This window comes from Odontesthes bonariensis, chromosome 2 (genome assembly GCF_027942865.1).
Source record: "Odontesthes bonariensis isolate fOdoBon6 chromosome 2, fOdoBon6.hap1, whole genome shotgun sequence".
In the NCBI taxonomy this organism is placed as follows: Eukaryota; Metazoa; Chordata; class Actinopteri; order Atheriniformes; family Atherinopsidae; genus Odontesthes; species Odontesthes bonariensis.
The window spans coordinates 36796600-36821549 of record NC_134507.1 but is presented as its reverse complement, the minus strand read 5'-3'; the positions used below and the strand labels follow the sequence as shown (position 1 = coordinate 36821549).

Genomic DNA, 24950 nt, shown 5'->3' with positions numbered 1-24950 from the left:
AGAGTCGGGCCTGGTTAGTACTTGGATGGGGAGACCGCCTGGGAATACCAGGTGCTGTAAGCCTTTTGGCTTCTCCAGGCGCATGCAGTTTGACTGCGTCAAATGCAAAGGCAGTCCCTGTTTGACTTTTTGGAACTGCTCCTTTGTCAGGACAAAGTTAAATGTATGAGGATCAAAGGCAACCATGACCTGGGACACCTTAGCAGATCCAGGATCAGCAAGATGGATCACAGGGTGATCAACAGATGTTTCAACAAAAGACATGCAGAGAGAAGAGAGAAAAATGCTTACAGCACCTGGTATTCCTAAGCGGTCTCCCATCCAAGTACTAACCAGGCCAGACCCTGCTTGGCTTCCGAGTTCGGACGAGATCGGGCGTGTTCAGGGCGGTGTGGCCGTAAGCCACAGTCCCCATGACAAATATGTGTTACATAGGTGCTGGAACCATACGTTGCCCCTATTTTACCAGAGAGTTGGCTTGAGAGGCTGATGTTGAGCCTGCACGTCGACTTCCCTGATGTGATTGTTCTCTGCAGCTGAAAATGGGACTCTCAGATAACTTAGTGTGTGTCTGTCAAGCTCCTCTGTTCTCTGTGTGTAGTTTGGTGTTCATGGTCATACAGAGAAACCAGGGAAGCTCAATCCCACGACGTGCTCATAAGCTGCGTCTTTTCTAAAGATTATAGTTCCATTTTAGAAGTCAGAATACAATGGCTCCCTGAAACTACCACCATGTACCGCTGGTTTTGTTATTTCACAAGAGTTGGGAAGAGTGGACCGTTCCCGGCGGCACTGCAGTACCGGGTCGATGCGTGGAGTGAACGGAGCAAGCCCCTTTTTCAACCCCTGTGCCTAAAAATCCATTTAATATGTAGTCCTCATATAGAGGACGTATCAGATATTAAACTGATAAGAACAGATACTACACTTGATCTTAGCCAAAAGGCCGAGAAGCGATAACCCTCCACTGTTTCACGTCCGAGAGCCCTTCCTGGCACAATGCGCACTTGTGGCGGTGCTCTTTTTTTGCCTACAAAGCGTCACTTTGCACCTCCGCCCACCCGCTGCAGTGAGCACTCTTCAGCCGTTTCAGATGGTACAACTTTGCACTCCCGCCCGCTCCACTGAGCACCATTCAAACAACAACAATTTAGCGCTCCAGCTTTGAACATGGGCACGGTCTCAACAAATAAGGTGACTCTACTCCGAGAAGTCACTTGGCACAGCAAGAAGATTTCCTTTGCACAGACAGAATGGGCTTCACCCGCAAAGGTAAAGCCTTCCAAAAATAGAAACAACTCATTAATGCTGCTCTCCACGGAAGTCTTTAGTAAAAGGCGAAAGACTTGTACGTTATGAAGAGAAACCAGAGTACGAGTATTTGACACTGCGGGAGCAGTGCATCAGGCTAGTTGGCATAGCCACCTTCCCCACGGTGAGCTTTGCTTGGTTGAGACGCTGGCTCCTCGGCCGACCAGGTAGGAACAATCGGGCCCTATTCAATGGCTGCTTTGTCTTTTACTCTGTGCAAAAGACTAGGGGTCTTGAGGCTTTGTTCTGACCGCTCATTGGGTGTAGAGGTTTTTTTCAAGCAATTCTCCCAGTCGGCCCAATCCCAGAGCCATCTCAAAGTGGAGTTCACTTTCACTCTCTTTTCGCAGACTAAAAGCCAGAGTTTTATCTCAGAAGCTAAGCAGAGTCGGGCCTGGTTAGTACTTGGATGGGGAGACCGCCTGGGAATACCAGGTGCTGTAAGCCTTTTGGCTTCTCCAGGCGCATGCAGTTTGACTGCGTCAAATGCAAAGGCAGTCCCTGTTTGACTTTTTGGAACTGCTCCTTTGTCAGGACAAAGTTAAATGTATGAGGATCAAAGGCAACCATGACCTGGGACACCTTAGCAGATCCAGGATCAGCAAGATGGATCACAGGGTGATCAACAGATGTTTCAACAAAAGACATGCAGAGAGAAGAGAGAAAAATGCTTACAGCACCTGGTATTCCTAAGCGGTCTCCCATCCAAGTACTAACCAGGCCCGACCCTGCTTGGCTTCCGAGTTCGGACGAGATCGGGCGTGTTCAGGGCGGTGTGGCCGTAAGCCACAATCCCCGTGACAAATATGTGTTACATAGGTGCTGGAACCATACGTTGCCCCTATTTTACCAGAGAGTTGGCTTGAGAGGCTGATGTTGAGCCTGCACGTCGACTTCCCTGATGTGATTGTTCTCTGCAGCTGAAAATGGGACTCTCAGATAACTTAGTGTGTGTCTGTCAAGCTCCTCTGTTCTCTGTGTGTAGTTTGGTGTTCATGGTCATACAGAGAAACCAGGGAAGCTCAATCCCACGACGTGCTCATAAGCTGCGTCTTTTCTAAAGATTATAGTTCCATTTTAGAAGTCAGAATACAATGGCTCCCTGAAACTACCACCATGTACCGCTGGTTTTGTTATTTCACAAGAGTTGGGAAGAGTGCACCGTTCCCGGCGGCACTGCAGTACCGGGTCGATGCGTGGAGTGAACGGAGCAAGCCCCTTTTTCAACCCCTGTGCCTAAAAATCCATTTAATATGTAGTCCTCATATAGAGGACGTATCAGATATTAAACTGATAAGAACAGATACTACACTTGATCTTAGCCAAAAGGCCGAGAAGCGATAACCCTCCACTGTTTCACGTCCGAGAGCCCTTCCTGGCACAATGCGCACTTGTGGCGGTGCTCTTTTTTTGCCTACAAAGCGTCACTTTGCACCTCCGCCCACCCGCTGCAGTGAGCACTCTTCAGCCGTTTCAGATGGTACAACTTTGCACTCCCGCCCGCTCCACTGAGCACCATTCAAACAACAACAATTTAGCGCTCCAGCTTTGAACATGGGCACGGTCTCAACAAATAAGGTGACTCTACTCCGAGAAGTCACTTGGCACAGCAAGAAGATTTCCTTTGCACAGACTGAATGGGCTTCACCCGCAAAGGTAAAGCCTTCCAAAAATAGAAACAACTCATTAATGCTGCTCTCCACGGAAGTCTTTAGTAAAAGGCGAAAGACTTGTACGTTATGAAGAGAAACCAGAGTACGAGTATTTGACACTGCGGGAGCAGTGCATCAGGCTAGTTGGCATAGCCACCTTCCCCACGGTGAGCTTTGCTTGGTTGAGACGCTGGCTCCTCGGCCGACCAGGTAGGAACAATCGGGCCCTATTCAATGGCTGCTTTGTCTTTTACTCTGTGCAAAAGACTAGGGGTCTTGAGGCTTTGTTCTGACCGCTCATTGGGTGTAGAGGTTTTTTTCAAGCAATTCTCCCAGTCGGCCCAATCCCAGAGCCATCTCAAAGTGGAGTTCACTTTCACTCTCTTTTCGCAGACTAAAAGCCAGAGTTTTATCTCAGAAGCTAAGCAGAGTTGGGCCTGGTTAGTACTTGGATGGGGAGACCGCCTGGGAATACCAGGTGCTGTAAGCCTTTTGGCTTCTCCAGGCGCATGCAGTTTGACTGCGTCAAATGCAAAGGCAGTCCCTGTTTGACTTTTTGGAACTGCTCCTTTGTCAGGACAAAGTTAAATGTATGAGGATCAAAGGCAACCATGACCTGGGACACCTTAGCAGATCCAGGATCAGCAAGATGGATCACAGGGTGATCAACAGATGTTTCAACAAAAGACATGCAGAGAGAAGAGAGAAAAATGCTTACAGCACCTGGTATTCCCAAGCGGTCTCCCATCCAAGTACTAACCAGGCCCGACCCTGCTTGGCTTCCGAGTTCGGACGAGATCGGGCGTGTTCAGGGCGGTGTGGCCGTAAGCCACAGTCCCTGTGACAAATATGTGTTACATAGGTGCTGGAACCATACGTTGCCCCTATTTTACCAGAGAGTTGGCTTGAGAGGCTGATGTTGAGCCTGCACGTCGACTTCCCTGATGTGATTGTTCTCTGCAGCTGAAAATGGGACTCTCAGATAACTTAGTGTGTGTCTGTCAAGCTCCTCTGTTCTCTGTGTGTAGTTTGGTGTTCATGGTCATACAGAGAAACCAGGGAAGCTCAATCCCACGACGTGCTCATAAACTGCGTCTTTTCTAAAGATTATAGTTCCATTTTAGAAGTCAGAATACAATGGCTCCCTGAAACTACCACCATGTACCGCTGGTTTTGTTATTTCACAAGAGTTGGGAAGAGTGCACCGTTCCCGGCGGCACTGCAGTACCGGGTCGATGCGTGGAGTGAACGGAGCAAGCCCCTTTTTCAACCCCTGTGCCTAAAAATCCATTTAATATGTAGTCCTCATATAGAGGACGTATCAGATATTAAACTGATAAGAACAGATACTACACTTGATCTTAGCCAAAAGGCCGAGAAGCGATAACCCTCCACTGTTTCACGTCCGAGAGCCCTTCCTGGCACAATGCGCACTTGTGGCGGTGCTCTTTTTTTGCCTACAAAGCGTCACTTTGCACCTCCGCCCACCCGCTGCAGTGAGCACTCTTCAGCCGTTTCAGATGGTACAACTTTGCACTCCCGCCCGCTCCACTGAGCACCATTCAAACAACAACAATTTAGCGCTCCAGCTTTGAACATGGGCACGGTCTCAACAAATAAGGTGACTCTACTCCGAGAAGTCACTTGGCACAGCAAGAAGATTTCCTTTGCACAGACTGAATGGGCTTCACCCGCAAAGGTAAAGCCTTCCAAAAATAGAAACAACTCATTAATGCTGCTCTCCACGGAAGTCTTTAGTAAAAGGCGAAAGACTTGTACGTTATGAAGAGAAACCAGAGTACGAGTATTTGACACTGCGGGAGCAGTGCATCAGGCTAGTTGGCATAGCCACCTTCCCCACGGTGAGCTTTGCTTGGTTGAGACGCTGGCTCCTCGGCCGACCAGGTAGGAACAATCGGGCCCTATTCAATGGCTGCTTTGTCTTTTACTCTGTGCAAAAGACTAGGGGTCTTGAGGCTTTGTTCTGACCGCTCATTGGGTGTAGAGGTTTTTTTCAAGCAATTCTCCCAGTCGGCCCAATCCCAGAGCCATCTCAAAGTGGAGTTCACTTTCACTCTCTTTTCGCAGACTAAAAGCCAGAGTTTTATCTCAGAAGCTAAGCAGAGTCGGGCCTGGTTAGTACTTGGATGGGGAGACCGCCTGGGAATACCAGGTGCTGTAAGCCTTTTGGCTTCTCCAGGCGCATGCAGTTTGACTGCGTCAAATGCAAAGGCAGTCCCTGTTTGACTTTTTGGAACTGCTCCTTTGTCAGGACAAAGTTAAATGTATGAGGATCAAAGGCAACCATGACCTGGGACACCTTAGCAGATCCAGGATCAGCAAGATGGATCACAGGGTGATCAACAGATGTTTCAACAAAAGACATGCAGAGAGAAGAGAGAAAAATGCTTACAGCACCTGGTATTCCTAAGCGGTCTCCCATCCAAGTACTAACCAGGCCCGACCCTGCTTGGCTTCCGAGTTCGGACGAGATCGGGCGTGTTCAGGGCGGTGTGGCCGTAAGCCACAATCCCCGTGACAAATATGTGTTACATAGGTGCTGGAACCATACGTTGCCCCTATTTTACCAGAGAGTTGGCTTGAGAGGCTGATGTTGAGCCTGCACGTCGACTTCCCTGATGTGATTGTTCTCTGCAGCTGAAAATGGGACTCTCAGATAACTTAGTGTGTGTCTGTCAAGCTCCTCTGTTCTCTGTGTGTAGTTTGGTGTTCATGGTCATACAGAGAAACCAGGGAAGCTCAATCCCACGACGTGCTCATAAGCTGCGTCTTTTCTAAAGATTATAGTTCCATTTTAGAAGTCAGAATACAATGGCTCCCTGAAACTACCACCATGTACCGCTGGTTTTGTTATTTCACAAGAGTTGGGAAGAGTGGACCGTTCCCGGCGGCACTGCAGTACCGGGTCGATGCGTGGAGTGAACGGAGCAAGCCCCTTTTTCAACCCCTGTGCCTAAAAATCCATTTAATATGTAGTCCTCATATAGAGGACGTATCAGATATTAAACTGATAAGAACAGATACTACACTTGATCTTAGCCAAAAGGCCGAGAAGCGATAACCCTCCACTGTTTCACGTCCGAGAGCCCTTCCTGGCACAATGCGCACTTGTGGCGGTGCTCTTTTTTTGCCTACAAAGCGTCACTTTGCACCTCCGCCCACCCGCTGCAGTGAGCACTCTTCAGCCGTTTCAGATGGTACAACTTTGCACTCCCGCCCGCTCCACTGAGCACCATTCAAACAACAACAATTTAGCGCTCCAGCTTTGAACATGGGCACGGTCTCAACAAATAAGGTGACTCTACTCCGAGAAGTCACTTGGCACAGCAAGAAGATTTCCTTTGCACAGACTGAATGGGCTTCACCCGCAAAGGTAAAGCCTTCCAAAAATAGAAACAACTCATTAATGCTGCTCTCCACGGAAGTCTTTAGTAAAAGGCGAAAGACTTGTACGTTATGAAGAGAAACCAGAGTACGAGTATTTGACACTGCGGGAGCAGTGCATCAGGCTAGTTGGCATAGCCACCTTCCCCACGGTGAGCTTTGCTTGGTTGAGACGCTGGCTCCTCGGCCGACCAGGTAGGAACAATCGGGCCCTATTCAATGGCTGCTTTGTCTTTTACTCTGTGCAAAAGACTAGGGGTCTTGAGGCTTTGTTCTGACCGCTCATTGGGTGTAGAGGTTTTTTTCAAGCAATTCTCCCAGTCGGCCCAATCCCAGAGCCATCTCAAAGTGGAGTTCACTTTCACTCTCTTTTCGCAGACTAAAAGCCAGAGTTTTATCTCAGAAGCTAAGCAGAGTCGGGCCTGGTTAGTACTTGGATGGGGAGACCGCCTGGGAATACCAGGTGCTGTAAGCCTTTTGGCTTCTCCAGGCGCATGCAGTTTGACTGCGTCAAATGCAAAGGCAGTCCCTGTTTGACTTTTTGGAACTGCTCCTTTGTCAGGACAAAGTTAAATGTATGAGGATCAAAGGCAACCATGACCTGGGACACCTTAGCAGATCCAGGATCAGCAAGATGGATCACAGGGTGATCAACAGATGTTTCAACAAAAGACATGCAGAGAGAAGAGAGAAAAATGCTTACAGCACCTGGTATTCCTAAGCGGTCTCCCATCCAAGTACTAACCAGGCCCGACCCTGCTTGGCTTCCGAGTTCGGACGAGATCGGGCGTGTTCAGGGCGGTGTGGCCGTAAGCCACAATCCCCGTGACAAATATGTGTTACATAGGTGCTGGAACCATACGTTGCCCCTATTTTACCAGAGAGTTGGCTTGAGAGGCTGATGTTGAGCCTGCACGTCGACTTCCCTGATGTGATTGTTCTCTGCAGCTGAAAATGGGACTCTCAGATAACTTAGTGTGTGTCTGTCAAGCTCCTCTGTTCTCTGTGTGTAGTTTGGTGTTCATGGTCATACAGAGAAACCAGGGAAGCTCAATCCCACGACGTGCTCATAAGCTGCGTCTTTTCTAAAGATTATAGTTCCATTTTAGAAGTCAGAATACAATGGCTCCCTGAAACTACCACCATGTACCGCTGGTTTTGTTATTTCACAAGAGTTGGGAAGAGTGGACCGTTCCCGGCGGCACTGCAGTACCGGGTCCATGCGTGGAGTGAACGGAGCAAGCCCCTTTTTCAACCCCTGTGCCTAAAAATCCATTTAATATGTAGTCCTCATATAGAGGACGTATCAGATATTAAACTGATAAGAACAGATACTACACTTGATCTTAGCCAAAAGGCCGAGAAGCGATAACCCTCCACTGTTTCACGTCCGAGAGCCCTTCCTGGCACAATGCGCACTTGTGGCGGTGCTCTTTTTTTGCCTACAAAGCGTCACTTTGCACCTCCGCCCACCCGCTGCAGTGAGCACTCTTCAGCCGTTTCAGATGGTACAACTTTGCACTCCCGCCCGCTCCACTGAGCACCATTCAAACAACAACAATTTAGCGCTCCAGCTTTGAACATGGGCACGGTCTCAACAAATAAGGTGACTCTACTCCGAGAAGTCACTTGGCACAGCAAGAAGATTTCCTTTGCACAGACTGAATGGGCTTCACCCGCAAAGGTAAAGCCTTCCAAAAATAGAAACAACTCATTAATGCTGCTCTCCACGGAAGTCTTTAGTAAAAGGCGAAAGACTTGTACGTTATGAAGAGAAACCAGAGTACGAGTATTTGACACTGCGGGAGCAGTGCATCAGGCTAGTTGGCATAGCCACCTTCCCCACGGTGAGCTTTGCTTGGTTGAGACGCTGGCTCCTCGGCCGACCAGGTAGGAACAATCGGGCCCTATTCAATGGCTGCTTTGTCTTTTACTCTGTGCAAAAGACTAGGGGTCTTGAGGCTTTGTTCTGACCGCTCATTGGGTGTAGAGGTTTTTTTCAAGCAATTCTCCCAGTCGGCCCAATCCCAGAGCCATCTCAAAGTGGAGTTCACTTTCACTCTCTTTTCGCAGACTAAAAGCCAGAGTTTTATCTCAGAAGCTAAGCAGAGTCGGGCCTGGTTAGTACTTGGATGGGGAGACCGCCTGGGAATACCAGGTGCTGTAAGCCTTTTGGCTTCTCCAGGCGCATGCAGTTTGACTGCGTCAAATGCAAAGGCAGTCCCTGTTTGACTTTTTGGAACTGCTCCTTTGTCAGGACAAAGTTAAATGTATGAGGATCAAAGGCAACCATGACCTGGGACACCTTAGCAGATCCAGGATCAGCAAGATGGATCACAGGGTGATCAACAGATGTTTCAACAAAAGACATGCAGAGAGAAGAGAGAAAAATGCTTACAGCACCTGGTATTCCTAAGCGGTCTCCCATCCAAGTACTAACCAGGCCCGACCCTGCTTGGCTTCCGAGTTCGGACGAGATCGGGCGTGGTCAGGGCGGTGTGGCCGTAAGCCACAATCCCCGTGACAAATATGTGTTACATAGGTGCTGGAACCATACGTTGCCCCTATTTTACCAGAGAGTTGGCTTGAGAGGCTGATGTTGAGCCTGCACGTCGACTTCCCTGATGTGATTGTTCTCTGCAGCTGAAAATGGGACTCTCAGATAACTTAGTGTGTGTCTGTCAAGCTCCTCTGTTCTCTGTGTGTAGTTTGGTGTTCATGGTCATACAGAGAAACCAGGGAAGCTCAATCCCACGACGTGCTCATAAGCTGCGTCTTTTCTAAAGATTATAGTTCCATTTTAGAAGTCAGAATACAATGGCTCCCTGAAACTACCACCATGTACCGCTGGTTTTGTTATTTCACAAGAGTTGGGAAGAGTGGACCGTTCCCGGCGGCACTGCAGTACCGGGTCCATGCGTGGAGTGAACGGAGCAAGCCCCTTTTTCAACCCCTGTGCCTAAAAATCCATTTAATATGTAGTCCTCATATAGAGGACGTATCAGATATTAAACTGATAAGAACAGATACTACACTTGATCTTAGCCAAAAGGCCGAGAAGCGATAACCCTCCACTGTTTCACGTCCGAGAGCCCTTCCTGGCACAATGCGCACTTGTGGCGGTGCTCTTTTTTTGCCTACAAAGCGTCACTTTGCACCTCCGCCCACCCGCTGCAGTGAGCACTCTTCAGCCGTTTCAGATGGTACAACTTTGCACTCCCGCCCGCTCCACTGAGCACCATTCAAACAACAACAATTTAGCGCTCCAGCTTTGAACATGGGCACGGTCTCAACAAATAAGGTGACTCTACTCCGAGAAGTCACTTGGCACAGCAAGAAGATTTCCTTTGCACAGACTGAATGGGCTTCACCCGCAAAGGTAAAGCCTTCCAAAAATAGAAACAACTCATTAATGCTGCTCTCCACGGAAGTCTTTAGTAAAAGGCGAAAGACTTGTACGTTATGAAGAGAAACCAGAGTACGAGTATTTGACACTGCGGGAGCAGTGCATCAGGCTAGTTGGCATAGCCACCTTCCCCACGGTGAGCTTTGCTTGGTTGAGACGCTGGCTCCTCGGCCGACCAGGTAGGAACAATCGGGCCCTATTCAATGGCTGCTTTGTCTTTTACTCTGTGCAAAAGACTAGGGGTCTTGAGGCTTTGTTCTGACCGCTCATTGGGTGTAGAGGTTTTTTTCAAGCAATTCTCCCAGTCGGCCCAATCCCAGAGCCATCTCAAAGTGGAGTTCACTTTCACTCTCTTTTCGCAGACTAAAAGCCAGAGTTTTATCTCAGAAGCTAAGCAGAGTCGGGCCTGGTTAGTACTTGGATGGGGAGACCGCCTGGGAATACCAGGTGCTGTAAGCCTTTTGGCTTCTCCAGGCGCATGCAGTTTGACTGCGTCAAATGCAAAGGCAGTCCCTGTTTGACTTTTTGGAACTGCTCCTTTGTCAGGACAAAGTTAAATGTATGAGGATCAAAGGCAACCATGACCTGGGACACCTTAGCAGATCCAGGATCAGCAAGATGGATCACAGGGTGATCAACAGATGTTTCAACAAAAGACATGCAGAGAGAAGAGAGAAAAATGCTTACAGCACCTGGTATTCCTAAGCGGTCTCCCATCCAAGTACTAACCAGGCCCGACCCTGCTTGGCTTCCGAGTTCGGACGAGATCGGGCGTGGTCAGGGCGGTGTGGCCGTAAGCCACAATCCCCGTGACAAATATGTGTTACATAGGTGCTGGAACCATACGTTGCCCCTATTTTACCAGAGAGTTGGCTTGAGAGGCTGATGTTGAGCCTGCACGTCGACTTCCCTGATGTGATTGTTCTCTGCAGCTGAAAATGGGACTCTCAGATAACTTAGTGTGTGTCTGTCAAGCTCCTCTGTTCTCTGTGTGTAGTTTGGTGTTCATGGTCATACAGAGAAACCAGGGAAGCTCAATCCCACGACGTGCTCATAAGCTGCGTCTTTTCTAAAGATTATAGTTCCATTTTAGAAGTCAGAATACAATGGCTCCCTGAAACTACCACCATGTACCGCTGGTTTTGTTATTTCACAAGAGTTGGGAAGAGTGGACCGTTCCCGGCGGCACTGCAGTACCGGGTCGATGCGTGGAGTGAACGGAGCAAGCCCCTTTTTCAACCCCTGTGCCTAAAAATCCATTTAATATGTAGTCCTCATATAGAGGACGTATCAGATATTAAACTGATAAGAACAGATACTACACTTGATCTTAGCCAAAAGGCCGAGAAGCGATAACCCTCCACTGTTTCACGTCCGAGAGCCCTTCCTGGCACAATGCGCACTTGTGGCGGTGCTCTTTTTTTGCCTACAAAGCGTCACTTTGCACCTCCGCCCACCCGCTGCAGTGAGCACTCTTCAGCCGTTTCAGATGGTACAACTTTGCACTCCCGCCCGCTCCACTGAGCACCATTCAAACAACAACAATTTAGCGCTCCAGCTTTGAACATGGGCACGGTCTCAACAAATAAGGTGACTCTACTCCGAGAAGTCACTTGGCACAGCAAGAAGATTTCCTTTGCACAGACTGAATGGGCTTCACCCGCAAAGGTAAAGCCTTCCAAAAATAGAAACAACTCATTAATGCTGCTCTCCACGGAAGTCTTTGGTAAAAGGCGAAAGACTTGTACGTTATGAAGAGAAACCAGAGTACGAGTATTTGACACTGCGGGAGCAGTGCATCAGGCTAGTTGGCATAGCCACCTTCCCCACGGTGAGCTTTGCTTGGTTGAGACGCTGGCTCCTCGGCCGACCAGGTAGGAACAATCGGGCCCTATTCAATGGCTGCTTTGTCTTTTACTCTGTGCAAAAGACTAGGGGTCTTGAGGCTTTGTTCTGACCGCTCATTGGGTGTAGAGGTTTTTTTCAAGCAATTCTCCCAGTCGGCCCAATCCCAGAGCCATCTCAAAGTGGAGTTCACTTTCACTCTCTTTTCGCAGACTAAAAGCCAGAGTTTTATCTCAGAAGCTAAGCAGAGTCGGGCCTGGTTAGTACTTGGATGGGGAGACCGCCTGGGAATACCAGGTGCTGTAAGCCTTTTGGCTTCTCCAGGCGCATGCAGTTTGACTGCGTCAAATGCAAAGGCAGTCCCTGTTTGACTTTTTGGAACTGCTCCTTTGTCAGGACAAAGTTAAATGTATGAGGATCAAAGGCAACCATGACCTGGGACACCTTAGCAGATCCAGGATCAGCAAGATGGATCACAGGGTGATCAACAGATGTTTCAACAAAAGACATGCAGAGAGAAGAGAGAAAAATGCTTACAGCACCTGGTATTCCTAAGCGGTCTCCCATCCAAGTACTAACCAGGCCCGACCCTGCTTGGCTTCCGAGTTCGGACGAGATCGGGCGTGGTCAGGGCGGTGTGGCCGTAAGCCACAATCCCCGTGACAAATATGTGTTACATAGGTGCTGGAACCATACGTTGCCCCTATTTTACCAGAGAGTTGGCTTGAGAGGCTGATGTTGAGCCTGCACGTCGACTTCCCTGATGTGATTGTTCTCTGCAGCTGAAAATGGGACTCTCAGATAACTTAGTGTGTGTCTGTCAAGCTCCTCTGTTCTCTGTGTGTAGTTTGGTGTTCATGGTCATACAGAGAAACCAGGGAAGCTCAATCCCACGACGTGCTCATAAGCTGCGTCTTTTCTAAAGATTATAGTTCCATTTTAGAAGTCAGAATACAATGGCTCCCTGAAACTACCACCATGTACCGCTGGTTTTGTTATTTCACAAGAGTTGGGAAGAGTGGACCGTTCCCGGCGGCACTGCAGTACCGGGTCGATGCGTGGAGTGAACGGAGCAAGCCCCTTTTTCAACCCCTGTGCCTAAAAATCCATTTAATATGTAGTCCTCATATAGAGGACGTATCAGATATTAAACTGATAAGAACAGATACTACACTTGATCTTAGCCAAAAGGCCGAGAAGCGATAACCCTCCACTGTTTCACGTCCGAGAGCCCTTCCTGGCACAATGCGCACTTGTGGCGGTGCTCTTTTTTTGCCTACAAAGCGTCACTTTGCACCTCCGCCCACCCGCTGCAGTGAGCACTCTTCAGCCGTTTCAGATGGTACAACTTTGCACTCCCGCCCGCTCCACTGAGCACCATTCAAACAACAACAATTTAGCGCTCCAGCTTTGAACATGGGCACGGTCTCAACAAATAAGGTGACTCTACTCCGAGAAGTCACTTGGCACAGCAAGAAGATTTCCTTTGCACAGACTGAATGGGCTTCACCCGCAAAGGTAAAGCCTTCCAAAAATAGAAACAACTCATTAATGCTGCTCTCCACGGAAGTCTTTAGTAAAAGGCGAAAGACTTGTAAGTTATGAAGAGAAACCAGAGTACGAGTATTTGACACTGCGGGAGCAGTGCATCAGGCTAGTTGGCATAGCCACCTTCCCCACGGTGAGCTTTGCTTGGTTGAGACGCTGGCTCCTCGGCCGACCAGGTAGGAACAATCGGGCCCTATTCAATGGCTGCTTTGTCTTTTACTCTGTGCAAAAGACTAGGGGTCTTGAGGCTTTGTTCTGACCGCTCATTGGGTGTAGAGGTTTTTTTCAAGCAATTCTCCCAGTCGGCCCAATCCCAGAGCCATCTCAAAGTGGAGTTCACTTTCACTCTCTTTTCGCAGACTAAAAGCCAGAGTTTTATCTCAGAAGCTAAGCAGAGTCGGGCCTGGTTAGTACTTGGATGGGGAGACCGCCTGGGAATACCAGGTGCTGTAAGCCTTTTGGCTTCTCCAGGCGCATGCAGTTTGACTGCGTCAAATGCAAAGGCAGTCCCTGTTTGACTTTTTGGAACTGCTCCTTTGTCAGGACAAAGTTAAATGTATGAGGATCAAAGGCAACCATGACCTGGGACACCTTAGCAGATCCAGGATCAGCAAGATGGATCACAGGGTGATCAACAGATGTTTCAACAAAAGACATGCAGAGAGAAGAGAGAAAAATGCTTACAGCACCTGGTATTCCTAAGCGGTCTCCCATCCAAGTACTAACCAGGCCCGACCCTGCTTGGCTTCCGAGTTCGGACGAGATCGGGCGTGGTCAGGGCGGTGTGGCCGTAAGCCACAATCCCCGTGACAAATATGTGTTACATAGGTGCTGGAACCATACGTTGCCCCTATTTTACCAGAGAGTTGGCTTGAGAGGCTGATGTTGAGCCTGCACGTCGACTTCCCTGATGTGATTGTTCTCTGCAGCTGAAAATGGGACTCTCAGATAACTTAGTGTGTGTCTGTCAAGCTCCTCTGTTCTCTGTGTGTAGTTTGGTGTTCATGGTCATACAGAGAAACCAGGGAAGCTCAATCCCACGACGTGCTCATAAGCTGCGTCTTTTCTAAAGATTATAGTTCCATTTTAGAAGTCAGAATACAATGGCTCCCTGAAACTACCACCATGTACCGCTGGTTTTGTTATTTCACAAGAGTTGGGAAGAGTGGACCGTTCCCTGCGGCACTGCAGTACCGGGTCGATGCGTGGAGTGAACGGAGCAAGCCCCTTTTTCAACCCCTGTGCCTAAAAATCCATTTAATATGTAGTCCTCATATAGAGGACGTATCAGATATTAAACTGATAAGAACAGATACTACACTTGATCTTAGCCAAAAGGCCGAGAAGCGATAACCCTCCACTGTTTCACGTCCGAGAGCCCTTCCTGGCACAATGCGCACTTGTGGCGGTGCTCTTTTTTTGCCTACAAAGCGTCACTTTGCACCTCCGCCCACCCGCTGCAGTGAGCACTCTTCAGCCGTTTCAGATGGTACAACTTTGCACTCCCGCCCGCTCCACTGAGCACCATTCAAACAACAACAATTTAGCGCTCCAGCTTTGAACATGGGCACGGTCTCAACAAATAAGGTGACTCTACTCCGAGAAGTCACTTGGCACAGCAAGAAGATTTCCTTTGCACAGACTGAATGGGCTTCACCCGCAAAGGTAAAGCCTTCCAAAAATAGAAACAACTCATTAATGCTGCTCTCCACGGAAGTCTTTAGTAAAAGGCGAAAGACTTGTACGTTATGAAGAGAAACCAGAGTACGAGTATTTGACACTGCGGGAGCAGTGCATCAGGCTAGTTGGCATAGCCACCTTCCCCACGGTGAGCTTTGCTTGGTTGAGACGCTGGCTCCTCGGCCGACCAGGTAGGAACAATCGGGCCCTATTCAATGGCTGCTTTGTCTTTTACTCTGTGCAAAAGACTAGGGGTCTTGAGGCTTTGTTCTGACCGCTCATTGGGTGTAGAGGTTTTTTTCAAGCAATTCTCCCAGTCGGCCCAATCCCAGAGCCATCTCAAAGTGGAGTTCACTTTCACTCTCTTTTCGCAGACTAAAAGCCAGAGTTTTATCTCAGAAGCTAAGCAGAGTCGGGCCTGGTTAGTACTTGGATGGGGAGACCGCCTGGGAATACCAGGTGCTGTAAGCCTTTTGGCTTCTCCAGGCGCATGCAGTTTGACTGCGTCAAATGCAAAGGCAGTCCCTGTTTGACTTTTTGGAACTGCTCCTTTGTCAGGACAAAGTTAAATGTATGAGGATCAAAGGCAACCATGACCTGGGACACCTTAGCAGATCCAGGATCAGCAAGATGGATCACAGGGTGATCAACAGATGTTTCAACAAAAGACATGCAGAGAGAAGAGAGAAAAATGCTTACAGCACCTGGTATTCCTAAGCGGTCTCCCATCCAAGTACTAACCAGGCCCGACCCTGCTTGGCTTCCGAGTTCGGACGAGATCGGGCGTGTTCAGGGCGGTGTGGCCGTAAGCCACAATCCCCGTGACAAATATGTGTTACATAGGTGCTGGAACCATACGTTGCCCCTATTTTACCAGAGAGTTGGCTTGAGAGGCTGATGTTGAGCCTGCACGTCGACTTCCCTGATGTGATTGTTCTCTGCAGCTGAAAATGGGACTCTCAGATAACTTAGTGTGTGTCTGTCAAGCTCCTCTGTTCTCTGTGTGTAGTTTGGTGTTCATGGTCATACAGAGAAACCAGGGAAGCTCAATCCCACGACGTGCTCATAAGCTGCGTCTTTTCTAAAGATTATAGTTCCATTTTAGAAGTCAGAATACAATGGCTCCCTGAAACTACCACCATGTACCGCTGGTTTTGTTATTTCACAAGAGTTGGGAAGAGTGGACCGTTCCCGGCGGCACTGCAGTACCGGGTCGATGCGTGGAGTGAACGGAGCAAGCCCCTTTTTCAACCCCTGTGCCTAAAAATCCATTTAATATGTAGTCCTCATATAGAGGACGTATCAGATATTAAACTGATAAGAACAGATACTACACTTGATCTTAGCCAAAAGGCCGAGAAGCGATAACCCTCCACTGTTTCACGTCCGAGAGCCCTTCCTGGCACAATGCGCACTTGTGGCGGTGCTCTTTTTTTGCCTACAAAGCGTCACTTTGCACCTCCGCCCACCCGCTGCAGTGAGCACTCTTCAGCCGTTTCAGATGGTACAACTTTGCACTCCCGCCCGCTCCACTGAGCACCATTCAAACAACAACAATTTAGCGCTCCAGCTTTGAACATGGGCACGGTCTCAACAAATAAGGTGACTCTACTCCGAGAAGTCACTTGGCACAGCAAGAAGATTTCCTTTGCACAGACTGAATGGGCTTCACCCGCAAAGGTAAAGCCTTCCAAAAATAGAAACAACTCATTAATGCTGCTCTCCACGGAAGTCTTTGGTAAAAGGCGAAAGACTTGTACGTTATGAAGAGAAACCAGAGTACGAGTATTTGACACTGCGGGAGCAGTGCATCAGGCTAGTTGGCATAGCCACCTTCCCCACGGTGAGCTTTGCTTGGTTGAGACGCTGGCTCCTCGGCCGACCAGGTAGGAACAATCGGGCCCTATTCAATGGCTGCTTTGTCTTTTACTCTGTGCAAAAGACTAGGGGTCTTGAGGCTTTGTTCTGACCGCTCATTGGGTGTAGAGGTTTTTTTCAAGCAATTCTCCCAGTCGGCCCAATCCCAGAGCCATCTCAAAGTGGAGTTCACTTTCACTCTCTTTTCGCAGACTAAAAGCCAGAGTTTTATCTCAGAAGCTAAGCAGAGTCGGGCCTGGTTAGTACTTGGATGGGGAGACCGCCTGGGAATACCAGGTGCTGTAAGCCTTTTGGCTTCTCCAGGCGCATGCAGTTTGACTGCGTCAAATGCAAAGGCAGTCCCTGTTTGACTTTTTGGAACTGCTCCTTTGTCAGGACAAAGTTAAATGTATGAGGATCAAAGGCAACCATGACCTGGGACACCTTAGCAGATCCAGGATCAGCAAGATGGATCACAGGGTGATCAACAGATGTTTCAACAAAAGACATGCAGAGAGAAGAGAGAAAAATGCTTACAGCACCTGGTATTCCTAAGCGGTCTCCCATCCAAGTACTAACCAGGCCCGACCCTGCTTGGCTTCCGAGTTCGGACGAGATCGGGCGTGGTCAGGGCGGTGTGGCCGTAAGCCACAATCCCCGTGACAAATATGTGTTACATAGGTGCTGGAACCATACGTTGCCCCTATTTTACCAGAGAGTTGGCTTGAGAGGCTGATGTTGAGCCTGCACGTCGACTTCCCTGATGTGATTGTTCTCTGCAGCTGAAAATGGGACTCTCAGATAACTTAGTGTGTGTCTGTCAAGCTCCTCTGTTCTCTGTGTGTAGTTTGGTGTTCATGGTCATACAGAGAAACCAGGGAAGCTCAATCCCACGACGTGCTCATAAGCTGCGTCTTTTCTAAAGATTATAGTTCCATTTTAGAAGTCAGAATACAATGGCTCCCTGAAACTACCACCATGTACCGCTGGTTTTGTTATTTCACAAGAGTTGGGAAGAGTGGACCGTTCCCGGCGGCACTGCAGTACCGGGTCGATGCGTGGAGTGAACGGAGCAAGCCCCTTTTTCAACCCCTGTGCCTAAAAATCCATTTAATATGTAGTCCTCATATAGAGGACGTATCAGATATTAAACTGATAAGAACAGATACTACACTTGATCTTAGCCAAAAGGCCGAGAAGCGATAACCCTCCACTGTTTCACGTCCGAGAGCCCTTCCTGGCACAATGCGCACTTGTGGCGGTGCTCTTTTTTTGCCTACAAAGCGTCACTTTGCACCTCCGCCCACCCGCTGCAGTGAGCACTCTTCAGCCGTTTCAGATGGTACAACTTTGCACTCCCGCCCGCTCCACTGAGCACCATTCAAACAACAACAATTTAGCGCTCCAGCTTTGAACATGGGCACGGTCTCAACAAATAAGGTGACTCTACTCCGAGAAGTCACTTGGCACAGCAAGAAGATTTCCTTTGCACAGACTGAATGGGCTTCACCCGCAAAGGTAAAGCCTTCCAAAAATAGAAACAACTCATTAATGCTGCTCTCCACGGAAGTCTTTAGTAAAAGGCGAAAGACTTGTAAGTTATGAAGAGAAACCAGAGTACGAGTATTTGACACTGCGGGAGCAGTGCATCAGGCTAGTTGGCATAGCCACCTTCCCCACGGTGAGCTTTGCTTGGTTGAGACGCTGGCTCCTCGGCCGACCAGGTAGGAACAATCGGGCCCTATTCAATGGCTGCTTTGTCTTTTACTCTGTGCAAAAGACTAGGGGTCTTGAGGCTTTGTTCTGACCGCTCATTGGGTGTAGAGGTTTTTTTCAAGCAATTCTCCCAGTCGGCCCAATCCCAGAGCCATCTCAAAGTGGAGTTCACTTTCACTCTCTTTTCGCAGACTAAAAGCCAGAGTTTTATCTCAGAAGCTAAGCAGAGTCGGGCCTGGTTAGTACTTGGATGGGGAGACCGCCTGGGAATACCAGGTGCTGTAAGCCTTTTGGCTTCTCCAGGCGCATGCAGTTTGACTGCGTCAAATGCAAAGGCAGTCCCTGTTTGACTTTTTGGAACTGCTCCTTTGTCAGGACAAAGTTAAATGTATGAGGATCAAAGGCAACCATGACCTGGGACACCTTAGCAGATCCAGGATCAGCAAGATGGATCACAGGGTGATCAACAGATGTTTCAACAAAAGACATGCAGAGAGAAGAGAGAAAAATGCTTACAGCACCTGGTATTCCTAAGCGGTCTCCCATCCAAGTACTAACCAGGCCCGACCCTGCTTGGCTTCCGAGTTCGGACGAGATCGGGCGTGGTCAGGGCGGTGTGGCCGTAAGCCACAATCCCCGTGACAAATATGTGTTACATAGGTGCTGGAACCATACGTTGCCCCTATTTTACCAGAGAGTTGGCTTGAGAGGCTGATGTTGAGCCTGCACGTCGACTTCCCTGATGTGATTGTTCTCTGCAGCTGAAAATGGGACTCTCAGATAACTTAGTGTGTGTCTGTCAAGCTCCTCTGTTCTCTGTGTGTAGTTTGGTGTTCATGGTCATACAGAGAAACCAGGGAAGCTCAATCCCACGACGTGCTCATAAGCTGCGTCTTTTCTAAAGATTATAGTTCCATTTTAGAAGTCAGAATACAATGGCTCCCTGAAACTACCACCATGTACCGCTGGTTTTGTTATTTCACAAGAGTTGGGAAGAGTGGACCGTTCCCTGCGGCACTGCAGTACCGGGTCGATGCGTGGAGTGAACGGAGCAAGCCCCTTTTTCAACCCCTGTGCCTAAAAATCCATTTAATATGTAGTCCTCATATAGAGGACGTATCAGATATTAAACTGATAAGAACAGATACTACACTTGATCTTAGCCAAAAGGCCGAGAAGCGATAACCCTCCACTGTTTCACGTCCGAGAGCCCTTCCTGGCACAATGCGCACTTGTGGCGGTGCTCTTTTTTTGCCTACAAAGCGTCACTTTGCACCTCCGCCCACCCGCTGCAGTGAGCACTCTTCAGCCGTTTCAGATGGTACAACTTTGCACTCCCGCCCGCTCCACTGAGCACCATTCAAACAACAACAATTTAGCGCTCCAGCTTTGAACATGGGCACGGTCTCAACAAATAAGGTGACTCTACTCCGAGAAGTCACTTGGCACAGCAAGAAGATTTCCTTTGCACAGACTGAATGGGCTTCACCCGCAAAGGTAAAGCCTTCCAAAAATAGAAACAACTCATTAATGCTGCTCTCCACGGAAGTCTTTAGTAAAAGGCGAAAGACTTGTACGTTATGAAGAGAAACCAGAGTACGAGTATTTGACACTGCGGGAGCAGTGCATCAGGCTAGTTGGCATAGCCACCTTCCCCACGGTGAGCTTTGCTTGGTTGAGACGCTGGCTCCTCGGCCGACCAGGTAGGAACAATCGGGCCCTATTCAATGGCTGCTTTGTCTTTTACTCTGTGCAAAAGACTAGGGGTCTTGAGGCTTTGTTCTGACCGCTCATTGGGTGTAGAGGTTTTTTTCAAGCAATTCTCCCAGTCGGCCCAATCCCAGAGCCATCTCAAAGTGGAGTTCACTTTCACTCTCTTTTCGCAGACTAAAAGCCAGAGTTTTATCTCAGAAGCTAAGCAGAGTCGGGCCTGGTTAGTACTTGGATGGGGAGACCGCCTGGGAATACCAGGTGCTGTAAGCCTTTTGGCTTCTCCAGGCGCATGCAGTTTGACTGCGTCAAATGCAAAGGCAGTCCCTGTTTGACTTTTTGGAACTGCTCCTTTGTCAGGACAAAGTTAAATGTATGAGGATCAAAGGCAACCATGACCTGGGACACCTTAGCAGATCCAGGATCAGCAAGATGGATCACAGGGTGATCAACAGATGTTTCAACAAAAGACATGCAGAGAGAAGAGAGAAAAATGCTTACAGCACCTGGTATTCCTAAGCGGTCTCCCATCCAAGTACTAACCAGGCCCGACCCTGCTTGGCTTCCGAGTTCGGACGAGATCGGGCGTGTTCAGGGCGGTGTGGCCGTAAGCCACAATCCCCGTGACAAATATGTGTTACATAGGTGCTGGAACCATACGTTGCCCCTATTTTACCAGAGAGTTGGCTTGAGAGGCTGATGTTGAGCCTGCACGTCGACTTCCCTGATGTGATTGTTCTCTGCAGCTGAAAATGGGACTCTCAGATAACTTAGTGTGTGTCTGTCAAGCTCCTCTGTTCTCTGTGTGTAGTTTGGTGTTCATGGTCATACAGAGAAACCAGGGAAGCTCAATCCCACGACGTGCTCATAAGCTGCGTCTTTTCTAAAGATTATAGTTCCATTTTAGAAGTCAGAATACAATGGCTCCCTGAAACTACCACCATGTACCGCTGGTTTTGTTATTTCACAAGAGTTGGGAAGAGTGGACCGTTCCCGGCGGCACTGCAGTACCGGGTCGATGCGTGGAGTGAACGGAGCAAGCCCCTTTTTCAACCCCTGTGCCTAAAAATCCATTTAATATGTAGTCCTCATATAGAGGACGTATCAGATATTAAACTGATAAGAACAGATACTACACTTGATCTTAGCCAAAAGGCCGAGAAGCGATAACCCTCCACTGTTTCACGTCCGAGAGCCCTTCCTGGCACAATGCGCACTTGTGGCGGTGCTCTTTTTTTGCCTACAAAGCGTCACTTTGCACCTCCGCCCACCCGCTGCAGTGAGCACTCTTCAGCCGTTTCAGATGGTACAACTTTGCACTCCCGCCCGCTCCACTGAGCACCATTCAAACAACAACAATTTAGCGCTCCAGCTTTGAACATGGGCACGGTCTCAACAAATAAGGTGACTCTACTCCGAGAAGTCACTTGGCACAGCAAGAAGATTTCCTTTGCACAGACTGAATGGGCTTCACCCGCAAAGGTAAAGCCTTCCAAAAATAGAAACAACTCATTAATGCTGCTCTCCACGGAAGTCTTTAGTAAAAGGCGAAAGACTTGTACGTTATGAAGAGAAACCAGAGTACGAGTATTTGACACTGCGGGAGCAGTGCATCAGGCTAGTTGGCATAGCCACCTTCCCCACGGTGAGCTTTGCTTGGTTGAGACGCTGGCTCCTCGGCCGACCAGGTAGGAACAATCGGGCCCTATTCAATGGCTGCTTTGTCTTTTACTCTGTGCAAAAGACTAGGGGTCTTGAGGCTTTGTTCTGACCGCTCATTGGGTGTAGAGGTTTTTTTCAAGCAATTCTCCCAGTCGGCCCAATCCCAGAGCCATCTCAAAGTGGAGTTCACTTTCACTCTCTTTTCGCAGACTAAAAGCCAGAGTTTTATCTCAGAAGCTAAGCAGAGTCGGGCCTGGTTAGTACTTGGATGGGGAGACCGCCTGGGAATACCAGGTGCTGTAAGCCTTTTGGCTTCTCCAGGCGCATGCAGTTTGACTGCGTCAAATGCAAAGGCAGTCCCTGTTTGACTTTTTGGAACTGCTCCTTTGTCAGGACAAAGTTAAATGTATGAGGATCAAAGGCAACCATGACCTGGGACACCTTAGCAGATCCAGGATCAGCAAGATGGATCACAGGGTGATCAACAGATGTTTCAACAAAAGACATGCAGAGAGAAGAGAGAAAAATGCTTACAGCACCTGGTATTCCTAAGCGGTCTCCCATCCAAGTACTAACCAGGCCCGACCCTGCTTGGCTTCCGAGTTCGGACGAGATCGGGCGTGGTCAGGGCGGTGTGGCCGTAAGCCACAATCCCCGTGACAAATATGTGTTACATAGGTGCTGGAACCATACGTTGCCCCTATTTTACCAGAGAGTTGGCTTGAGAGGCTGATGTTGAGCCTGCACGTCGACTTCCCTGATGTGATTGTTCTCTGCAGCTGAAAATGGGACTCTCAGATAACTTAGTGTGTGTCTGTCAAGCTCCTCTGTTCTCTGTGTGTAGTTTGGTGTTCATGGTCATACAGAGAAACCAGGGAAGCTCAATCCCACGACGTGCTCATAAGCTGCGTCTTTTCTAAAGATTATAGTTCCATTTTAGAAGTCAGAATACAATGGCTCCCTGAAACTACCACCATGTACCGCTGGTTTTGTTATTTCACAAGAGTTGGGAAGAGTGGACCGTTCCCGGCGGCACTGCAGTACCGGGTCGATGCGTGGAGTGAACGGAGCAAGCCCCTTTTTCAACCCCTGTGCCTAAAAATCCATTTAATATGTAGTCCTCATATAGAGGACGTATCAGATATTAAACTGATAAGAACAGATACTACACTTGATCTTAGCCAAAAGGCCGAGAAGCGATAACCCTCCACTGTTTCACGTCCGAGAGCCCTTCCTGGCACAATGCGCACTTGTGGCGGTGCTCTTTTTTTGCCTACAAAGCGTCACTTTGCACCTCCGCCCACCCGCTGCAGTGAGCACTCTTCAGCCGTTTCAGATGGTACAACTTTGCACTCCCGCCCGCTCCACTGAGCACCATTCAAACAACAACAATTTAGCGCTCCAGCTTTGAACATGGGCACGGTCTCAACAAATAAGGTGACTCTACTCCGAGAAGTCACTTGGCACAGCAAGAAGATTTCCTTTGCACAGACTGAATGGGCTTCACCCGCAAAGGTAAAGCCTTCCAAAAATAGAAACAACTCATTAATGCTGCTCTCCACGGAAGTCTTTAGTAAAAGGCGAAAGACTTGTACGTTATGAAGAGAAACCAGAGTACGAGTATTTGACACTGCGGGAGCAGTGCATCAGGCTAGTTGGCATAGCCACCTTCCCCACGGTGAGCTTTGCTTGGTTGAGACGCTGGCTCCTCGGCCGACCAGGTAGGAACAATCGGGCCCTATTCAATGGCTGCTTTGTCTTTTACTCTGTGCAAAAGACTAGGGGTCTTGAGGCTTTGTTCTGACCGCTCATTGGGTGTAGAGGTTTTTTTCAAGCAATTCTCCCAGTCGGCCCAATCCCAGAGCCATCTCAAAGTGGAGTTCACTTTCACTCTCTTTTCGCAGACTAAAAGCCAGAGTTTTATCTCAGAAGCTAAGCAGAGTCGGGCCTGGTTAGTACTTGGATGGGGAGACCGCCTGGGAATACCAGGTGCTGTAAGCCTTTTGGCTTCTCCAGGCGCATGCAGTTTGACTGCGTCAAATGCAAAGGCAGTCCCTGTTTGACTTTTTGGAACTGCTCCTTTGTCAGGACAAAGTTAAATGTATGAGGATCAAAGGCAACCATGACCTGGGACACCTTAGCAGATCCAGGATCAGCAAGATGGATCACAGGGTGATCAACAGATGTTTCAACAAAAGACATGCAGAGAGAAGAGAGAAAAATGCTTACAGCACCTGGTATTCCTAAGCGGTCTCCCATCCAAGTACTAACCAGGCCCGACCCTGCTTGGCTTCCGAGTTCGGACGAGATCGGGCGTGGTCAGGGCGGTGTGGCTGTAAGCCACAATCCCCGTGACAAATATGTGTTACATAGGTGCTGGAACCATACGTTGCCCCTATTTTACCAGAGAGTTGGCTTGAGAGGCTGATGTTGAGCCTGCACGTCGACTTCCCTGATGTGATTGTTCTCTGCAGCTGAAAATGGGACTCTCAGATAACTTAGTGTGTGTCTGTCAAGCTCCTCTGTTCTCTGTGTGTAGTTTGGTGTTCATGGTCATACAGAGAAACCAGGGAAGCTCAATCCCACGACGTGCTCATAAGCTGCGTCTTTTCTAAAGATTATAGTTCCATTTTAGAAGTCAGAATACAATGGCTCCCTGAAACTACCACCATGTACCGCTGGTTTTGTTATTTCACAAGAGTTGGGAAGAGTGGACCGTTCCCGGCGGCACTGCAGTACCGGGTCGATGCGTGGAGTGAACGGAGCAAGCCCCTTTTTCAACCCCTGTGCCTAAAAATCCATTTAATATGTAGTCCTCATATAGAGGACGTATCAGATATTAAACTGATAAGAACAGATACTACACTTGATCTTAGCCAAAAGGCCGAGAAGCGATAACCCTCCACTGTTTCACGTCCGAGAGCCCTTCCTGGCACAATGCGCACTTGTGGCGGTGCTCTTTTTTTGCCTACAAAGCGTCACTTTGCACCTCCGCCCACCCGCTGCAGTGAGCACTCTTCAGCCGTTTCAGATGGTACAACTTTGCACTCCCGCCCGCTCCACTGAGCACCATTCAAACAACAACAATTTAGCGCTCCAGCTTTGAACATGGGCACGGTCTCAACAAATAAGGTGACTCTACTCCGAGAAGTCACTTG

The 24950-nt window shown here is 48.8% G+C and overlaps 44 non-coding genes across 44 annotated transcripts; all 44 read right to left on the bottom strand.

Moving 5' to 3' along the window:
• Positions 1 to 284: 284 nt before the first annotated feature.
• LOC142401090 (5S ribosomal RNA) lies at positions 285 to 403 on the bottom strand. Its single transcript, XR_012773070.1, has one exon. It is a non-coding gene; the product is annotated as a 5S ribosomal RNA (ribosomal RNA).
• Positions 404 to 767: 364 nt separating this feature from the next.
• On the bottom strand, positions 768 to 958 carry LOC142369937 (U2 spliceosomal RNA). Its single transcript, XR_012767745.1, has one exon. It is a non-coding gene; the product is annotated as a U2 spliceosomal RNA (small nuclear RNA).
• Positions 959 to 1262: 304 nt separating this feature from the next.
• On the bottom strand, positions 1263 to 1375 carry LOC142373463 (U5 spliceosomal RNA). Its single transcript, XR_012768499.1, has one exon. It is a non-coding gene; the product is annotated as a U5 spliceosomal RNA (small nuclear RNA).
• Positions 1376 to 1979: 604 nt separating this feature from the next.
• On the bottom strand, positions 1980 to 2098 carry LOC142375321 (5S ribosomal RNA). Its single transcript, XR_012768927.1, has one exon. It is a non-coding gene; the product is annotated as a 5S ribosomal RNA (ribosomal RNA).
• A 364-nt stretch (positions 2099 to 2462) lies between these two features.
• LOC142367912 (U2 spliceosomal RNA) lies at positions 2463 to 2653 on the bottom strand. Its single transcript, XR_012767207.1, has one exon. It is a non-coding gene; the product is annotated as a U2 spliceosomal RNA (small nuclear RNA).
• A 304-nt stretch (positions 2654 to 2957) lies between these two features.
• On the bottom strand, positions 2958 to 3070 carry LOC142373459 (U5 spliceosomal RNA). The gene has a single exon (XR_012768498.1). It is a non-coding gene; the product is annotated as a U5 spliceosomal RNA (small nuclear RNA).
• Positions 3071 to 3674: 604 nt separating this feature from the next.
• LOC142373708 (5S ribosomal RNA) lies at positions 3675 to 3793 on the bottom strand. Its single transcript, XR_012768558.1, has one exon. It is a non-coding gene; the product is annotated as a 5S ribosomal RNA (ribosomal RNA).
• Positions 3794 to 4157: 364 nt separating this feature from the next.
• Positions 4158 to 4348, bottom strand: LOC142367907 (U2 spliceosomal RNA). The gene has a single exon (XR_012767204.1). It is a non-coding gene; the product is annotated as a U2 spliceosomal RNA (small nuclear RNA).
• A 304-nt stretch (positions 4349 to 4652) lies between these two features.
• On the bottom strand, positions 4653 to 4765 carry LOC142373458 (U5 spliceosomal RNA). The gene has a single exon (XR_012768497.1). It is a non-coding gene; the product is annotated as a U5 spliceosomal RNA (small nuclear RNA).
• A 604-nt stretch (positions 4766 to 5369) lies between these two features.
• Positions 5370 to 5488, bottom strand: LOC142375311 (5S ribosomal RNA). Its single transcript, XR_012768922.1, has one exon. It is a non-coding gene; the product is annotated as a 5S ribosomal RNA (ribosomal RNA).
• A 364-nt stretch (positions 5489 to 5852) lies between these two features.
• On the bottom strand, positions 5853 to 6043 carry LOC142369926 (U2 spliceosomal RNA). Its single transcript, XR_012767741.1, has one exon. It is a non-coding gene; the product is annotated as a U2 spliceosomal RNA (small nuclear RNA).
• A 304-nt stretch (positions 6044 to 6347) lies between these two features.
• Positions 6348 to 6460, bottom strand: LOC142373452 (U5 spliceosomal RNA). Its single transcript, XR_012768496.1, has one exon. It is a non-coding gene; the product is annotated as a U5 spliceosomal RNA (small nuclear RNA).
• Positions 6461 to 7064: 604 nt separating this feature from the next.
• On the bottom strand, positions 7065 to 7183 carry LOC142375304 (5S ribosomal RNA). Its single transcript, XR_012768921.1, has one exon. It is a non-coding gene; the product is annotated as a 5S ribosomal RNA (ribosomal RNA).
• Positions 7184 to 7547: 364 nt separating this feature from the next.
• LOC142370159 (U2 spliceosomal RNA) lies at positions 7548 to 7738 on the bottom strand. Its single transcript, XR_012767805.1, has one exon. It is a non-coding gene; the product is annotated as a U2 spliceosomal RNA (small nuclear RNA).
• Positions 7739 to 8042: 304 nt separating this feature from the next.
• On the bottom strand, positions 8043 to 8155 carry LOC142373447 (U5 spliceosomal RNA). Its single transcript, XR_012768493.1, has one exon. It is a non-coding gene; the product is annotated as a U5 spliceosomal RNA (small nuclear RNA).
• Positions 8156 to 8759: 604 nt separating this feature from the next.
• On the bottom strand, positions 8760 to 8878 carry LOC142400864 (5S ribosomal RNA). Its single transcript, XR_012772985.1, has one exon. It is a non-coding gene; the product is annotated as a 5S ribosomal RNA (ribosomal RNA).
• Positions 8879 to 9242: 364 nt separating this feature from the next.
• Positions 9243 to 9433, bottom strand: LOC142370152 (U2 spliceosomal RNA). The gene has a single exon (XR_012767802.1). It is a non-coding gene; the product is annotated as a U2 spliceosomal RNA (small nuclear RNA).
• Positions 9434 to 9737: 304 nt separating this feature from the next.
• Positions 9738 to 9850, bottom strand: LOC142373438 (U5 spliceosomal RNA). Its single transcript, XR_012768492.1, has one exon. It is a non-coding gene; the product is annotated as a U5 spliceosomal RNA (small nuclear RNA).
• A 604-nt stretch (positions 9851 to 10454) lies between these two features.
• On the bottom strand, positions 10455 to 10573 carry LOC142400861 (5S ribosomal RNA). The gene has a single exon (XR_012772984.1). It is a non-coding gene; the product is annotated as a 5S ribosomal RNA (ribosomal RNA).
• A 364-nt stretch (positions 10574 to 10937) lies between these two features.
• LOC142369920 (U2 spliceosomal RNA) lies at positions 10938 to 11128 on the bottom strand. Its single transcript, XR_012767738.1, has one exon. It is a non-coding gene; the product is annotated as a U2 spliceosomal RNA (small nuclear RNA).
• A 304-nt stretch (positions 11129 to 11432) lies between these two features.
• On the bottom strand, positions 11433 to 11545 carry LOC142374104 (U5 spliceosomal RNA). The gene has a single exon (XR_012768641.1). It is a non-coding gene; the product is annotated as a U5 spliceosomal RNA (small nuclear RNA).
• Positions 11546 to 12149: 604 nt separating this feature from the next.
• On the bottom strand, positions 12150 to 12268 carry LOC142400854 (5S ribosomal RNA). Its single transcript, XR_012772983.1, has one exon. It is a non-coding gene; the product is annotated as a 5S ribosomal RNA (ribosomal RNA).
• A 364-nt stretch (positions 12269 to 12632) lies between these two features.
• On the bottom strand, positions 12633 to 12823 carry LOC142369913 (U2 spliceosomal RNA). Its single transcript, XR_012767737.1, has one exon. It is a non-coding gene; the product is annotated as a U2 spliceosomal RNA (small nuclear RNA).
• A 304-nt stretch (positions 12824 to 13127) lies between these two features.
• LOC142374233 (U5 spliceosomal RNA) lies at positions 13128 to 13240 on the bottom strand. Its single transcript, XR_012768670.1, has one exon. It is a non-coding gene; the product is annotated as a U5 spliceosomal RNA (small nuclear RNA).
• A 604-nt stretch (positions 13241 to 13844) lies between these two features.
• On the bottom strand, positions 13845 to 13963 carry LOC142400847 (5S ribosomal RNA). The gene has a single exon (XR_012772981.1). It is a non-coding gene; the product is annotated as a 5S ribosomal RNA (ribosomal RNA).
• Positions 13964 to 14327: 364 nt separating this feature from the next.
• On the bottom strand, positions 14328 to 14518 carry LOC142370186 (U2 spliceosomal RNA). Its single transcript, XR_012767815.1, has one exon. It is a non-coding gene; the product is annotated as a U2 spliceosomal RNA (small nuclear RNA).
• A 304-nt stretch (positions 14519 to 14822) lies between these two features.
• On the bottom strand, positions 14823 to 14935 carry LOC142373427 (U5 spliceosomal RNA). Its single transcript, XR_012768488.1, has one exon. It is a non-coding gene; the product is annotated as a U5 spliceosomal RNA (small nuclear RNA).
• A 604-nt stretch (positions 14936 to 15539) lies between these two features.
• Positions 15540 to 15658, bottom strand: LOC142375301 (5S ribosomal RNA). Its single transcript, XR_012768920.1, has one exon. It is a non-coding gene; the product is annotated as a 5S ribosomal RNA (ribosomal RNA).
• Positions 15659 to 16022: 364 nt separating this feature from the next.
• LOC142369906 (U2 spliceosomal RNA) lies at positions 16023 to 16213 on the bottom strand. The gene has a single exon (XR_012767735.1). It is a non-coding gene; the product is annotated as a U2 spliceosomal RNA (small nuclear RNA).
• Positions 16214 to 16517: 304 nt separating this feature from the next.
• LOC142374099 (U5 spliceosomal RNA) lies at positions 16518 to 16630 on the bottom strand. The gene has a single exon (XR_012768640.1). It is a non-coding gene; the product is annotated as a U5 spliceosomal RNA (small nuclear RNA).
• Positions 16631 to 17234: 604 nt separating this feature from the next.
• LOC142400841 (5S ribosomal RNA) lies at positions 17235 to 17353 on the bottom strand. Its single transcript, XR_012772980.1, has one exon. It is a non-coding gene; the product is annotated as a 5S ribosomal RNA (ribosomal RNA).
• A 364-nt stretch (positions 17354 to 17717) lies between these two features.
• Positions 17718 to 17908, bottom strand: LOC142369901 (U2 spliceosomal RNA). The gene has a single exon (XR_012767734.1). It is a non-coding gene; the product is annotated as a U2 spliceosomal RNA (small nuclear RNA).
• Positions 17909 to 18212: 304 nt separating this feature from the next.
• On the bottom strand, positions 18213 to 18325 carry LOC142374223 (U5 spliceosomal RNA). Its single transcript, XR_012768667.1, has one exon. It is a non-coding gene; the product is annotated as a U5 spliceosomal RNA (small nuclear RNA).
• A 604-nt stretch (positions 18326 to 18929) lies between these two features.
• On the bottom strand, positions 18930 to 19048 carry LOC142400833 (5S ribosomal RNA). Its single transcript, XR_012772973.1, has one exon. It is a non-coding gene; the product is annotated as a 5S ribosomal RNA (ribosomal RNA).
• A 364-nt stretch (positions 19049 to 19412) lies between these two features.
• Positions 19413 to 19603, bottom strand: LOC142370181 (U2 spliceosomal RNA). The gene has a single exon (XR_012767814.1). It is a non-coding gene; the product is annotated as a U2 spliceosomal RNA (small nuclear RNA).
• A 304-nt stretch (positions 19604 to 19907) lies between these two features.
• On the bottom strand, positions 19908 to 20020 carry LOC142373420 (U5 spliceosomal RNA). The gene has a single exon (XR_012768480.1). It is a non-coding gene; the product is annotated as a U5 spliceosomal RNA (small nuclear RNA).
• A 604-nt stretch (positions 20021 to 20624) lies between these two features.
• LOC142375296 (5S ribosomal RNA) lies at positions 20625 to 20743 on the bottom strand. The gene has a single exon (XR_012768919.1). It is a non-coding gene; the product is annotated as a 5S ribosomal RNA (ribosomal RNA).
• Positions 20744 to 21107: 364 nt separating this feature from the next.
• On the bottom strand, positions 21108 to 21298 carry LOC142369894 (U2 spliceosomal RNA). Its single transcript, XR_012767733.1, has one exon. It is a non-coding gene; the product is annotated as a U2 spliceosomal RNA (small nuclear RNA).
• Positions 21299 to 21602: 304 nt separating this feature from the next.
• LOC142373417 (U5 spliceosomal RNA) lies at positions 21603 to 21715 on the bottom strand. The gene has a single exon (XR_012768479.1). It is a non-coding gene; the product is annotated as a U5 spliceosomal RNA (small nuclear RNA).
• Positions 21716 to 22319: 604 nt separating this feature from the next.
• Positions 22320 to 22438, bottom strand: LOC142400832 (5S ribosomal RNA). Its single transcript, XR_012772972.1, has one exon. It is a non-coding gene; the product is annotated as a 5S ribosomal RNA (ribosomal RNA).
• A 364-nt stretch (positions 22439 to 22802) lies between these two features.
• On the bottom strand, positions 22803 to 22993 carry LOC142369889 (U2 spliceosomal RNA). The gene has a single exon (XR_012767732.1). It is a non-coding gene; the product is annotated as a U2 spliceosomal RNA (small nuclear RNA).
• Positions 22994 to 23297: 304 nt separating this feature from the next.
• Positions 23298 to 23410, bottom strand: LOC142373411 (U5 spliceosomal RNA). The gene has a single exon (XR_012768478.1). It is a non-coding gene; the product is annotated as a U5 spliceosomal RNA (small nuclear RNA).
• Positions 23411 to 24014: 604 nt separating this feature from the next.
• Positions 24015 to 24133, bottom strand: LOC142400915 (5S ribosomal RNA). Its single transcript, XR_012772998.1, has one exon. It is a non-coding gene; the product is annotated as a 5S ribosomal RNA (ribosomal RNA).
• Positions 24134 to 24497: 364 nt separating this feature from the next.
• LOC142369880 (U2 spliceosomal RNA) lies at positions 24498 to 24688 on the bottom strand. The gene has a single exon (XR_012767730.1). It is a non-coding gene; the product is annotated as a U2 spliceosomal RNA (small nuclear RNA).
• Positions 24689 to 24950: the final 262 nt, after the last annotated feature.